A 14949-nucleotide genomic window follows, 5' to 3' on the forward strand; every position below is an offset into this window, starting at 1 on the left:
ATATTTGTGGGTGTAGGACTGTTCAACAAATTTCAAAACTCTTTAATGAGAGAGAAGGACCCTCACATCTACAAACACTGACACATACTCCAGCACCCACCATTTGACACATTTCACACACCGACATGCACACCAATACTTCTCACACTCTGATACACACTAGACAGGCATTCTCACTGATACCAGCTCTAGGGTCAGTGCCCATAACCAACTATGTCAATGGCGGCCATATTTCAGGAATGGAGCACAATTAGGGCAAGTTAAAAGTTGCGCGTATCCCAGGCTCCTGCTAGAAAAATGATGGACGCTGCTCTCTGTAGCAGAGAATTCAGGCCAGCCACTCCTCAGAGAAAGCAGAGAACCCTCCCCCCACGCAAAACCAACAATAAGACAATAATAGAACCCTGCTATGGTCAAATGGCACCACATCTTGGAATGCAAGCGAGTCCATGTAACAATGACATAAGAATGTGATGGTTTCAGACGCTCCCGTGATCAAGTTGGTATTACAATCCATGCTAACGGAGGTACGAATGAAAAGACCCTTAAATAAGTGGCATAAACCTTCAAAAACTGAACTGGTCATACAGAGCAGTACTGTTTACCCTGGTTTACCCTCCAACTGCACTTTTGGGAGTCATCAACAAATGGAAGCCGCCGCAGAAGACAGTCATGGGGAGGCTTGTTCTCGGAAAAGGGGTTGGCATCATGCACAAAGGCATGCCTCCTTAAACGTGCTGTCTGTATTTCAGAAGCTCTTTCAACTATCCCCCATTCATGCTACATTCAACGCCTTAAACTCTACATTAAAGATGCACAGATGTATGTATCTTTCTAATAACGCAAGACTGTTTTTCCCCGCAAGCAGATATTCCAGATCAGCTGATCTGTATTAAACTCCTTGAATATTAATTCCATTTCCATGTTACCATGTAAAACACAATCTTCATGTCTTCAGACGTGTACTTCTGATTTTTTCTATTGTTGTTATTGTAATTATTTCATGCACTGAAAGTCATCTTTTATCTGGCCGTCTGCTAAATGACATAATAATACCAACACTAATAAAACCACGTAACTATTACAATTTCTTCAGCTTTTCGGCCGTTATAAATACATGTCATTTAATATAGTTAGTTGCAATCAAAAAGCAATAAGTACACCTTAATGCACATAAAAAGCGTAATTGTCATTAATGAAACTGAGTCTAATATGGGTCATATACAACTGAAGAATTGTGGTTTATGAAGCATGATGACACAGGCGTAATTGACCTGTTTAATTGAGCAGCTCCATCAATGATAAATCTCACAATTACAGCTGGCACAGGGACGGTGTGATGTATAATATGTATCAGGTACTCTACAGGCTGTATAAGCGCCCAAAGTCACACAGCATCAGTTTTATAACTATTGATCTTATAGTTTTTAATAATTCCTAAAACTTAATTTTGACTAAAAAGTGACAGAAAAAGTGACTAAAAATCACAGAAAATAAAATAAAAGTTCTTAACTTTGAAACCATCACTCTCACATGCAAAATGCAAATTCTACCCCATATTTATAATAATATTTTTAAATATTATTATTGACCAGTGCAAGCAATATCCTCTCTGAATATGTTTTAAAATGTTAAGACTTTGCCTGTCCTCCCATGTGAATTGTTTTGAACTTTCCATCTCACATTAGGAAAAAATGACATATTCTGTTTTGAACTGACTACATTGAAAAAAGCACAGAAAATGTCATTTTTTTCCCTAATGTGAGGTAATGCAATCTGTTCCAGGCAGGGCAGTTTGTAAAAGGACAGAACATGTAGATGTAGAAACTCTTGAATAATGAAGCAGCCCTGAAATACTGAGCAAAATGTATGATGAGGATCATCATATCTCTCCCTGTGAAAAACACTGATATATTATTCATAGAGGACAAGCACGGGGAAATCTCAAAAAGGTACCAGCAGGAGATATAGAAACTGCATTACATCACAATATTTAGTATAGAAGTATAAATATATATATATATATGTATATTTGACAGCATTTTTACCGTGGCAATGACAAAGTAAGGCACAGTTGGTTACAGTCGCGTGATCTGACATTTGTAATTTATGAGCTGGGCTCCACGCAGGAATGAAACTGATGAGATCTGAGTGGCCGCTCACATCTCCTGATTACCGCAGAAACCCTCACGTATCCTCGCACGTTCACTGAGAGTGAGTGACTGGTATAATGGAGTCTATTTCATGACAAATGACACTTTGAGTGTCTATTGGTCTCTCACAACTAAATGAATCGTGTCTGCCCCCCCCTCCTCCTCACACACATACACAGTCACACGTATGCAGAAACACACAGACACGCGCACACACACACACACGTGCACACACACACATACACACACACACACACACACACACACACACACACACAGACACGCACTGATGTAAATATGGAACAGAAAAACAACCACAAACTCTGGACAGAAAAACAATCACAGACTTATTAATGTTTCAATTCTTAAAAATGAATACATAATTATCATTATCATATGCTATATTTACATGCTCCCTTTAATTATAATAGAGCCTCCAGCTGTGGGTAATCACATTTGTCCCTGGTGTCACCAGTGTGTTGCATCTGCACTCAATCAATTTCAAAAATACATGAAGAAGATAAATTTTCCACTGAGTGATGATTTAAACCCAGCGCCTTCAATTATTTAAGATTTTGGAGCATGTTCAGTATTTGGCTTTTTAAGATGTATTTATGGAATTTGACACAGAAATACTCCTTTCAAGGGTGGTGTGAAAGATTTTAGGTTTTCTATGAGATGTTAGGAACTAATAGGTATCATAATAGTAATAGCAACATATATAGCCAGTTTGAGACACACACACACACACACACACACACACACACACACACTAACACACACATATACACAACACCAGAATATGGTTATCATCAGGTTAGGCAAACTATCCTCTGGATATAGACAGTCATAAATGCGTGTATCTGACCACCTCTACTGTAATTCTACTGCAATGATTAAATAGAACACACCACGATCATTGCTATGGCACATGTTTGTATATTTATTGGCCCGTATCCGTGTATGTTCACCAACCTTCTTCGGTTGGTCTGTTAGCATCAGTGCAAGTCATGTTTGTGCACCTGACTCTGGAGGATGGTTTAAAAAGGAAAAAAAAAAAACAAACTAAAATGACCCCTTGCCAATAACTGTCCTGTAATCAGTTTAAATGTGTTTTATTGACAGCTTTTCACAGATTAGAGCTGCAATAATCTGTTCTCCTCAATCCATCTCATTCCAAACTGTTATTTTTGGAGCCTGGATTCTGTCTTTGGATTAGTAGGTGTGCAGTGATGGTGTGCATGCGCAATGCATGAGTGCATGTATATCTGTGTGTGTGTGTGTGTGTGTGTGTGTGCTTATATGTATACATATGTGTGTGTGTGTTTCTGTGTGTTTAGTAGCCTTAAAGATTGTGTGTGTTTGTACGCATGAGTACATATGAGTCAATGCATGAAACAAAATTTAATTATCAGTAATTGTCATAATGACAGTAAGAGCCATCAAAGGAAACTCTAGCAAGAGGACGTACCCTGTTAGGACTTGGTTCATCAAATTAGAACAGACTTCAGGTCAACTGGGGTTAGGAATCATAAATCAAAACAAATTAGTATCAATGAGAATTTCTGACAAGGATAACAAGTAAAACGTAAAATGGAATTAAATCAAAATCTTGAGCCTCCTACTAATCACTAATTACAAAACTGCTATTATAAGAAAAAAATCACACACCATTATATTAATATGAGGGTTTTTTGGCACATTGTTCTTGTCACAAACTACGTACCAAAGTACCAAATCACAGACAGGCTTGCTACGCTGGTGTGGCCCCTCTTCCTGTGACCCTCCACCCACAGCGGACTGATGCCACTTACGACAGTTCATGACCATTAAGCTGAAGAGCAGCAAAGCAAGGCTAATAACAGCATAATAACCAAGGCTATAAATGAGTGTTGCATATCCATGAATAGCCGTCTGCATGTTGAGAGAGGTGCGTATCTCCACTGTGCCCCGCACCACTCACATCATGGGTGCGCAGGAACATGCATTACGGCCGTGGCCCACAGACGACCGCACCAAAACTCCCATCCGCTCTGCAGCAAGGCCCGTTAATTAATCATCAATAGATACATTATTAACATACACTGCTGCACCTATCCCAAGGTAGACATCAGTCACCCCTCACAAATGACTATAGGACATGGACTGCAAAGCAATTAAACTACTGCTTTGTACCATTAATCGGTGTCCAGTGAGTATTCATAAGTCATCTGCGAGGGGTGAGTACTGTCTACTTGAGGACATGCACTCTGAAACAATTAATTAATGTCAATAACAGGCACTGCAGAACAACTAAGCAGTGGTAATAACATGAATAAATGCTAGTTATGGTTTTTTAATGTACTAAATAATGATTTATTAATGTGACCCTAAGATTAAGTGTTTCTGAAATGTTAATGTTATGTTATTAATGAATGGCTTTTATCAAATTCTACCCATTTAAAAGAAATGACAAAAAAACATTCTTTGCTCTAACTGAGCACGTTATCATTTCAGATGGAGTAAAAACAGTTCTCTTACATTCTCTGTTTTACCCTCATTTCAATCCATTTTCCATGATCAAACGATTGTTAATTATTTCAACTGGCACTTCATTATATTAATGTTAATAATAAATCCTACATCGAATATTTCCTTCAGAAATGATATCATTGCTACAGGAGCTAAGGTTAAACCGCCTTTGTTTTCTTTAACAGCCACCTTCAAAACTGAAAGCTCACGCTGTTTTGTTGAGAATATTTTCCTGGAAACATCTGGGAGACAGAATGTTGCCGCATCTCATCTGAGATGCATGGCGTCAACTATTATTTTATTTATTTGTTTATGTACTTATTTATTTATTAACCTTTATTTAACTGAGAAGGTCAGCTGAGTCTCTTTCGCAGTGAGAACCTGGGGTGGGGGGGGGGGGGGGGGCAAGGCAGCTTGGCAATTGCCAGGGACTGTGCTGCCAGTCTGATGTAGGGGGAGGGATTATAGGGCCAGATTGAGAGAGGCAGTGTGGGAATTTGATCAGGACACCAGGATTAACACCCAGGTGTCACGGGATTTTTAATGGCCAGCTATTCAGGACCGCAGTTTAGCGTCCCGCCCGAGAGACGGCATCTCCTAACAGACTGTTCCTATCCATCCACTAACTGGGGCACCGCTTTTGTGCTCGGTCCACACTCGAACAGCTACCTCCTACTGACCCAACAACGCCAACTTCCAGCAGAAACCTAATTTCCCGAGGCGCGCCATCCAAGAACCAAGCAGGCATCATATTTACTGGCTGTTTTCTGACATCATAAATCAGATCCCTTTTAAATCCAGTTTAACTTCTCGGCACGAACGGCGCCCTCAAAACGTCTCAACGTCTTGCTGAAGCACACCGCGAGCCTTCTCCTCCTCTGCGGTGTTCACGTTTAGCAGCATATATCTATCCGGGCGAAACATTGTTTGAGTCGTCATCCTATCTACATTTTTAAACAGCTTAAAATGAGTTCACATCAGAACCCATTCAGAACAGCGTTAGCGCAGCGCTCCCTCCTGGACCAGCTAGCTGATTCCCCCTGGCTCTTCAGACCAGCTTCTGCATATTTGATTAGTTGACGCAGTTCAACTTTTTTTTTCCACCTCCTCGTCTTATACAATGATTTCTTTTTCCTATCAATTCACGTGTGGACAGTGAGGTCCTCAACATCTCGTCTTATCGGTTCACCACCAGATAGCAAAAGTCACTTACGCTTTCCTCCCTACCAGAATACCATTACAGATGAGGTTGCTTTCATGAGCTTTGGTTAAACATGTTCATTAGATAAATTCCAGCTACTTCATTTGGTTTATAGCTGTCTGAACAGAGAAGCTGGCACTGCTAGCTGGCAAGTACTTTCAGCTGTCATTCATTTTTTACCATTTATTATTTCACCATGGCCCTCTTTTCCTCCTCAAAGGCTAGATTAAAAAATGAATGAATTACTCACCAACACGGATGTTGTTTCATGCAAATGTGTTTTTACATTTAAGCAGCTAAGTTTCTTTCTTAGCGTTTTATGACCCACAAAATACTGCCCACATCACATGCCCAAGACAGGCAAAGATACTGCAGTTGGGATGACTGTAATTATAATCATAGTGATCAGAATAATAGCTTTTGCTATTATCATTATTATTATTAGCAGTAACAGTAGTGGTGGTAATGTGTGTCATGCATGTATTTCTTTGGGTGGGTGTATTAAATGATTTTTTTAAACAGTCAGTATATTTGGGTTGCGAAACCTAAAAGAATGCAGCTTTTCTGAAGCTCTGCTTGGTCCTTAAAGAGATGACTTCACCTGACCCCTCCCCACCTCCCCTGGCAGGAAGTCTCAGCCAGCACCACCAACCGAAGGACTGAACAGCACCACAACTGTGAATGAAGGGCTGATGACCAATCATGTGTAAATTTGTGAAAAGCAGGAGGACTGGATTCCACACTTAATCTCGCTGTTCAACCAACAGTTATCACACACTTCCAGTACATTTTCTCAAACACCACAGAGCTCATTTCCGTTCCCTAAGCGCCTTGCTTTCTACCAGAGACTCAAGCTGTATCTGCTGTAGTCAGAACCCAACATACACACACACACACACACACACACACACACACACACAAAAATCATGAATTAAGAATTAGGAAATGTGAAGCAGACATGTTCCAGGTTTCACTCGGGTTGTAGTTTCAAGAGGGGCCTTCAAGAAACACAGATTTGTGCATAAATATATTTATATTTCTCTTTTTTATCCATTTATTTTCCATTTTCGCTGAGGATGAGAGGAAAGTACATTTCCATTCAAGTGTAAAAATATACCAATATTAAAATCAATTGATTAGAGCTACAATACACTCTGGTGTTACAGAAGTCATACATATTAGTAATTGAATAGCAAATAACAATATGCTGGTTAAACCATAGTTATCAGTTATCAGCTATCAGTCAGTCTTTGACTGTATTGCTGTGTGAAACGATTCACTAATAAATTTCTTGATAAAAAAAAAGAACTGAAAATGTTCCACTTATATTCTACACTATACATACACCCTAGATTGTAAAAAACAGCCAGCACAGCAAATTTTACAGGAGTTAATAGAATTTGCTTTGGTCTGACAGTAATGTTAAGTTTATGTCACTCTCCCCATTTAAATCACAGCTACACTGAAATCCCCTGATACTCAGCGATTTTAATTAAAACGCAAGAGAAAGTGACAGAAAGAGAGGCAAAAGAAGAGCGCGTGCGAGAGAGAGAGAGAGAGAGAGAGAGAGAGGGAGAGGGAGAGGGAGAGAGAGAGAGAGAGAGAGGGAGGAGGGACGAGAGGTCCCAGCCAGATCCGAACGGAGATACAGAGGGAAGATGGGAAAAGGAGAGAGAGAGAAAAAGAAGGATGGGAAACGTTAAACAGAGGGAAACAGACGGGGAGAGAGATGGAGGATGTGTACAGTGAGGAAATGAAAAGGACATGTTTATATCCCCCTATCTCTTTCCCACTCTCTGCATAGCTATTATGTCTCTGCTGTCATCTCTCTCTTATTCTCCCTTTTCTCTCTGTGCCGGCAATATGGTCTTCTGGTGTGCTCGTCTCTCCCGCTCCCTCCCCCCTCTCTCTGTCACTCTCCCTGATTGATTCTTTGGCATTTGGCACACACTCAGGGTGCGGAGAACAGCCAAACGCTCCCCTATCCACATACGCATAGACACACTTAAGGAAATACCTGCAAACAGTTACCGGCTGAAACCCCCCTCTGCTCACGCACGCTAGGGCTAGAAACACACAGACACAAACATCCCAGAAACAGATTTGTGCACCCCTACCTAAAAATCCAGCATGCATACAGAGCCTGATGCTATCATATGTGCACACGCGCGCGCGCGCACACACACACACACACACACACACACACACACTCAGGGTTATCTAGAGCAGGGCTTGGCATCTCCTGTCCTATACCACTGCGGGGGACTCTGTTTCTCAATTTGCCCTCAGGTCTTCCCTCCTTCATAAGCCATTATTTCTCAGAGAAATCAAATCAATTACAAGATGAAGGGTACCTTATTACCTCGACAGAGAATCACTGGCCCTCCAGCCCAGACCTGGGCCGCCTCAGCCCTCTCCATCAGCTCTGAGGGTGCTGAAGTGCATTCGTGCCTTCATTATTCCCGTGGCCAAAGTGCATTATCATTTCAGTTTTCCCACAGCCTCCTCTCGCTATGATCTCCATTGGCTTCACGCAGTTTATGGTCCAGCGAGGTGACAGCGCTCTCTCTGTGCACACTGCCACACTCTCTGTTTGGGTTTCTTCCCCTTCATTGCGATTTTCGTGTGCGCACACACACACACGCACACACGCACACACGCACACACACACACACACACACACACCATACGGCTCCTAACTCAGTCGGCCTGAATTGATCCCAATCATCCTGTCTTTTTAGGTGACTAGTTTTTTTGGACAATGACCCCCACCCAGCCCCCTGCCCCCTCCAGGGGCCCTCATTACAGCCCTCCCCCTGCCCCAACACCTCCTCAGCACCACCATCCTTAATGCCCCCCCACCCTCGCCCCCTCTGCACCCCCCCTGCCCCCCACCACTCTCTCTGGTCATGGTTAATTAATTACCAAGCTGTTCTCAGCAAGCGCCAACTGTAACGTAGACAAACACTCTGATACACCGATACCCGGGCGGGTTCAAGTGCCACTACCGCAACACATTTAGATGGATTTTCGTAGGGAGCTAAATGCAGAAACCAGGTCCCAAAGATACCCAACCTATAATTCAATCACGCTACTGCAGGTTTGTTTTTTTGAATAAGAAGGATGATCCCTTAAACCCAGGAAGCAGGAATGTTTGAAAGGAGTTTTCCTGCAGTAATTTCCCTTATGAATCAACTGGCACCCCCCCCCCCCCCCCTCTTTTTTTTCTGAGAACTGTGACTGCAGCCATTCAGATGCCAGATGATGTTTTTCTTTTTTATAATTGATATCTGTATAATAACACTCTAAATACTATGTTTAATTTCATACCACACATTTCACAGCTGCTATGAATATTTGATCGCAGACAACCGGGATCACTTCACCAAGAACATGTATGCTGTCCATAATCACAGTGCTGAATTCTTCCTTTCCCTTAAAAATCACAGTCACAGCCCATTACATTATCTTACTGGTGCCCGAGTGAATCTCATAATCACATAATCAATTAGGCCCACTTTCATGGATGCTATCCTATTTACAGATTTAGAATATGTTTTACTAACCAGTTTTAAAACACATACAATCATGTGTTACACATGAACAATACTATGTTTGCAATCTATTACACTATTTAACGACATAGTCAGGTAGTAAGGAATATATATATATATATATATATATATATATATATATATAAATGCCTTATGTTTTGCATTTTATGCATCAATATATTCTCATAAGACAATATCTTCTTTTGCCAAACAGGATATTTTATGGTAGCTTAATTTCACTGAATTGCTCCTGCAGGCACACAGTATATTTTCTATGTAGATTTTTTTTGCTGAATTTAGAGAATGCAACTGTGTGGTGGTTGTAAAAAATTCAAAAACAACTTGGCAAGAGAAATCAGCTTGTTTGCAATGCTACACATTGGTTTTGAAATGTGTTTTGTGCTGAGTAGTAGTTGTGACCAAACTAAAAATGAACGGCCAAATAATCAATGTTTATGAAATGAACTAAAGATTGTGAATGCCAAACTAGATAGACAGATAGATAGATAGATAGATAGATAGATAGCTTTTGGTTAAAAAGACATTGAGACAAAATTGATTTTTCCATGTAACATTATGGTTACAATAATTTTCTTGCCAATTTGCAACATTTACTCAATGGGAATACAACACCCACTCAGCACAGGTTCATTTTCGTCGTAGCACTGCAGCTGAAAATTGATTTGGTATTTAACACTTCAGACCATTTTGCATTTCAACCATTTCCCTCCATTGGATTTCACTTGAAAATGGGCCGTGTTTTCCAGTTGGAGGGACACCGCACTGCCAACATTGTTTCTTCATAAAAATGCCACCACAGAGAAAATTGAGTCGGAAATAATGTTTACACTAATTGCAATGGCAATGTGTCTATAATGTCGTAAAACTTGTCATTATTTCATCTTGGCGCAATGTTATGTAAGCGGTGCACACTGTGTTGCGTATGACACATTTTGTGCGCTGTGAGCAGGAAGTAACGACCGCAGTGTTACAATTTCTTTGGGAACTTTTATGTAACGTTGCATCCTCATGATTCAGGCCACACTGCATTCCACAAAGCATGACAGATAAACAGCCTATTACGACTGTTCCTTGGTAGCATAAGCGTGAGTCAATGGCCAGCGTCCCTGTGTGAGCAAGAGGCTAAGCAAAGCCAGACCGTAGGGTATCTGGATGGGATACAGCCAAGGCAAACCATCCTCCTTTGTCACGGAGGTGATCTAGGTCAGCCAGATGGAGACCTGCTTCTCCCTCAAGCACTTTCTTAGATTTCCTCTGAACTGTTATCTTGCGACAATGTTGAAACCGCAATGCATGTCCGACATATTCCCTGCTGAGTCAGTAACACAATGTAATGCAACCCATGTCTGAATCCAATGCATGTTCCTAACAACCCCTTAGTAACAATGCTGATGCTTTAGTCCGCAAACATCTTCATAACAATGCTGAGACAAAATATAGAAAAAAACTAGAGTGATTCCAGTACTAACCCAGTCAAAGTTATGTTGAAGCCAGCATGTTTGATACCAAACTAATGGATAACCACACAGAAACAAAGTTAAAAACAATATCTTTGTGCCTGCTGTAGTCATCTTTTAAGCGTCAAACATTCACATTTGGTATAACAACAATAATGCAATCAATAAATGAATTGAATACTTCCCTCTACAGCCATTTAGTAAATTTAGGCTACATGCGTACATTGAGCAAAAATGTACGCATTTAGATAAAATGTCTGAATTTGAAAAAAAAAAACATCAAAATAATCACATTTTGTTTTAAGCCCTATTCTTAACATCCATTACCGACACACCAATATCAGACTTACTGTAAAGACACACTCATGAGAATATGGACTGATAAGGACACAATTCTGATGCCATACACATTTACACAGAACATCACACACATACATTATCCCTTCCTCTCACTCTGTCTTTATCTCTCTCGCTCCTGACCAAGCACAGATGCACACATAATTGCACTCTCTCTACCCCTATCTACAGGGCACATGAATAATTTTGCCCTCTCTTCCCTCTTACAATATTTCTCTCGCTGTCTCTCTCTCTCATTCTCTCTCTCTCTCTTGCTTCCCTCTTACAATATTTCTCCCTGTCTCTCTCTCTCGTTCTCTCTCTCTCACACACACACATACACATACAGACAAGCTTAAAACAAAGGAATAATAAAAATGCACTGCCAATTGCTACAAGTTACACCAGTGCAAAAATATATATATATGTCTATTTACTGAATGAGAAGAAGCATGGTAGAATATTGCAGGTTTCAAACTGAATCCAGTTGGCGTACTGTGTGAAGCTCCGGTCATCAGATGTTACATTATAAATAGAGTGAGAACAGACTATTGTTTTAACAAGCTTATGAAGAACCTTGAGTGTTTTGATTTGATAAGGGGATTGATGGAGAACTTTATTAGTGGGTAGAGGGAGCTGTGGTTTTCCACCACATTTACTGTAAAGGCTTCTGCTGTATTTAGGTGTGTGGTTGGTGGGGGGGGGGGGGGGGGGGGGGGATTATTTTGTGGCTATTCTTGTACTGCTTTGTCTACTTTGGAAAGAGGAATGAAAACATTTTAAATTGTACCGTGGTCGGTGTCAAGCCGTGACCAAAAAAGTTACACCTAAAACATTATTTTTTCCCCCATTCTCTCTCGCTCTGTCTCTTTCCTTATCTCTGCCTCTATCTCTCTCTCTTTCCTCTCCTTGTTTCTCTCTTTCCGTCCAGCCCCAAACCTCCATCACATATCCTTCACGAAAAAATGACTACCCCGGCCGGGAACCAAGCTGAAGAGGGTTTGATAAATAATGCATGATAATGATAATGGAAATATTAATTCAACTGAGGGAAGAAACGCCTTTTTACGATTGATATAAATGACTTACACAAGATGATTAAAACAAAGAAGATCAGAGTATTATTATTATGATAAATCATAATGTGGTATGGCACAAAACACATGAACCATTGTGCAGCAGGTTCAGGTAAGAAATATCCTTAGTATAACGTCTACACTAATAAAGGGTTAGTACCCTTACTATAAAACAAGAGTTTAATAGGCGCGGCAGTAGAAGAGGTTGAAGCAGTGCATGCACTTGTGGTAGTATCATTACATTAGCGCCCCAATGGAGGACTCCACTCCTTTACTCCATACAGTATCTATTTTGCTTAAAAAAAAGTCACTCCTGACTAATGGTGCAGGGAAAAAAAAAAAGATGAGAGAAGAAGAGAGGGTATATTCAAAGTCAAAAGGAGAGGGAGAGAGAGAGAGAGAGAGAGACCGAAAGAGAGTGAGACAGAGAGAGAGAGAATTGGTGAAAATATGCCAGGGGAGAAATAATATGTGAGGGTAAAGTGGACGAGGAGAAGGATCGGAGGAGGAAATAGATGGTGAGGAGAGAGAATAGGCCTTCGGGGGGGAGGAGAGAGGAATCATGGAAGCAAAGGAGGGGAGAGACAGAGAGGAGGGGAAGGAGGGAACAACAGTAAAGATGAGAGATGGGAGGGTTTTGGGAACGTTCTTCTTCGTGTTAAGAATGAGACTACACAGGAAAGGCGACTGGCGCTTGCTGTGAGCGCAGTTCTTGACACTCTTGGGCATGAGCTCATTTTCTGTTATGCAGAAAGGGTTTGGTTTCATTTTGAATATGCTGGGCAGACAACAGCACGCACACACGTTCCAACACCTGTAATGCTCTTTCTAGGGTGTCCGGTCGACCAGGCACCAGATGAAACATAAGTATGCACATACACCCATGCACACAAGTGTGCACATGCCCGCAAACATCACACACAAATGGACAATCCTTTGGCCACAAAATCCCACTCAACAAATCCTTTAATTGCTTAATCAATTTTTCGTAAAGCTATGCAAATGAGTCCAATATTCAATAGTGACCTTGCGATGATGACTATCTGTTCGGTGTGCGCGCGCGCGGTCACAACCCATTGATCGCAGCGCGCAACGCGCTTAGCTCCTCAGTCTTCCCAAACCCGACATCCGGCCCGTTTCCGCCCGCCCCGCCCTCCCGAGTCCAAATTTCGGGGGTTGATTGACAAAACACATTAAGAGAGAGTGCCATGCCAAACAGATGGTACAACAATCCAAAACGCTTTTCCCTCTCCCTCCGCTTCAGACCGCACACAAAGGCCTTGTAGTCCCGCAGCAAAGGCATCAGAAACAGCGCATAAATAATACATTAAAACGGCGATGCTTGTAGATTCTCGTAGATATGGAATCATGTTAAATAACGTTTTTCTGAGAGCGCGCAGGCGCACGCGCCCGGAGGGGAAGGGCACGTCAGACATTAGGGACAGTGAGGTGACATGCACAGTGAGGTGCAGAGGGGGGACAGGGGTACACGGACAGAGGTGGACAGACAGACGTATGGGGGGAGGGACGGCGCACAGAAAGCAGTGGGGGTGTCCTACCGTGAGTATTGCCAGCCCAAATCTCCTCCCTGTGTCTCAGAACTGGCATGGTGGTGAAGCCTGGGGCTCCTTTCTCCCTCTCATAGCCTCAGACAGAGGGAGGGTGAACTGATCGGGTCAGACAAAAAACACACCGTGGACAGAGAGAGAGAGAGAGAGAGAGAGAGAGAGAGAGAGAGAGAGAGAGAGAGAGAGAGAGAGAGAGAGAGAGAGAGAGAGAGGACAGTCTTACGTACGGCAGAAAAGGCACCTCAAATCAATGTCTACACAGGCTTTGTGTGTAACAGGATGGTGACCACACATGAATGCATTCTAGGCCACATTTTGGGTAAAATGTTTTGAAATAATTGCATTAAAAATGGATAAGGGCCTAGTAGTGGCAGACCTACAGAGCTTTGAGTGAAAATCTCCCTGCAATAACACAGAAGATGAAATGGTGCTATCATATTTGGAACATACACAAATCTGATCACCAACATTTATCTACATCAACCTGTGGATAAACAAGCTTTACTGAAGAGCTAAATGTAAGAACACTAACTCACTGATCTTCCTTATTTTTGTGTTTGCTATAAGAACAAACACACCACTGTTTGTGAACAAGTAAAGTGTCCACAAAGTGTATAAAAAGTAATAAAGAAATGTAAAGTTTCTCAATTAAACAAATAAAGATAAAAAGATAAGATATTAACTGTAATCCTGGTGAACAGAGAAAAGCTGTAACTATCTCCTTCAAATGTATTTTGTACAGAAAAAAGTTAAATTTGCTTGCTATCTTTTTGTTCACAATGTCACTTTTATGTCTTAATGCAAACATTTTATAATTGCAAAAAAATGCATCCATTAGCAGCTGCAGTTATAAAAATGACAACAACAGTGATAAATGAATGACCAAAACTGCTGCATTATTACCAATGATTACAAATCTGTTTCACACATTACAGCATCCAAATATAATGACACTGTTTCTAGATAACAGCAAACAAGAAAAGCACATTTTTTTCTGTCTCTCTTTGTGTTTCTGCACTTTAACCACTTTCACAGGAGTGTAACATTAAGTATGCTTTTTCAAGTCCAACTA

The 14949-nt window shown here is 41.2% G+C and overlaps 1 protein-coding gene across 1 annotated transcript in view; it reads right to left on the reverse strand.

Moving 5' to 3' along the window:
- Positions 1 to 13970, reverse strand: part of LOC118794769 (glutamate receptor ionotropic, NMDA 2B-like) — a 59416-nt gene extending 45446 nt beyond the window's left edge. Inside the window, exon 1 of the mRNA XM_036553035.1 lies at positions 13869 to 13970. The gene's annotated coding sequence lies outside the window, so the exon portion shown is untranslated. The remainder of the gene's footprint in view (positions 1 to 13868) is intronic.
- Positions 13971 to 14949: the final 979 nt, after the last annotated feature.

The sequence above is a fragment of the Megalops cyprinoides genome, chromosome 19 (assembly GCF_013368585.1).
Source record: "Megalops cyprinoides isolate fMegCyp1 chromosome 19, fMegCyp1.pri, whole genome shotgun sequence".
In the NCBI taxonomy this organism is placed as follows: Eukaryota; Metazoa; Chordata; class Actinopteri; order Elopiformes; family Megalopidae; genus Megalops; species Megalops cyprinoides.